Source organism: Mus musculus, chromosome 18 (assembly GCF_000001635.26).
Source record: "Mus musculus strain C57BL/6J chromosome 18, GRCm38.p6 C57BL/6J".
Taxonomy (NCBI): Eukaryota; Metazoa; Chordata; class Mammalia; order Rodentia; family Muridae; genus Mus; species Mus musculus.
Genome location: NC_000084.6, coordinates 66,002,636 through 66,003,602, shown reverse-complemented (window position 1 = coordinate 66,003,602; position 967 = coordinate 66,002,636).

Here is a 967-nt window from a genome sequence, read left to right as displayed (position 1 = left end):
TTTTTTTTCAAGTTTATTTTAGTCATCGTTAAACAAAACTGGGTGACCATGAATATGCTAACAATACAGGTGTTATGAAAATTTGAGGACCTGGGTTTAACCCCAAGAACAGAATACACATAATTATGGAAGGAGAGAACCTACCCCATAAAGTTGTCCTCTGACCTCCACATGTGTTCGGTAGCAAGTGATGAGTACACACACACAAAATAATAAAAATAAAATAAAACGCAACCCATTCATCGACTCTGTCCATAGCATAAAAGCTTGCAACAAAACTACCGAGTTTTATTTGTGTGCACTGTGCCATGGTTTCAAGTACAGCCTTGCCTTCGAAATTCCTTTTTGAGAAGTAAAGTTGATTTGGCACAAACCTCTTAATTCGACCACCTAAAAGGTCCTAGGGCTCTTTTGAGATGCTCTCCGTGGGCTGAGACTCTTGGTGGGGTAATCATTTCTGGAAAGTTCACAAAACAAAAGCCAGCCACTGAATAGTAGATGCCTTTATTTATTAGTTTATTATGGGCTGGTTCCACAAGTCTTAGGGCTTCCAAGGTTTTCTAAGTCACAGAAGATAGTCTGCTACTCTGGAACTTGAAATACTTGGTAGTAGGAAAAAATGGTAATCACCTTCCCCCAAAGGCACTACAGAGCTGGACACACCGCACCTCTACTATACCGAGTATCCGTCCTTGACCCCGTCCACGCCCCTGTCCCCGCCTCTGTCTCCAGTCCCTGCCCCGGACCCCAGACTGCTGGAGTTGTGAGCTCTTAGGCCAGCTCCGCCTCCCAGTCTTGCTCCACCCCTCCTGTAGCCCCGCCCACAGATGCTCACAGTCCTAGTGGCCCCCAGTAGCGAGGAGGCCAGGGGCGGGGCTCATCCCTGGCCCGCGGGTCTCTCGGGCTCCACCAATCAGTGAGCGCCCTGTTGGCCATCCGCGGCTCCAGAGCCCCTCCCTCTCCCGCC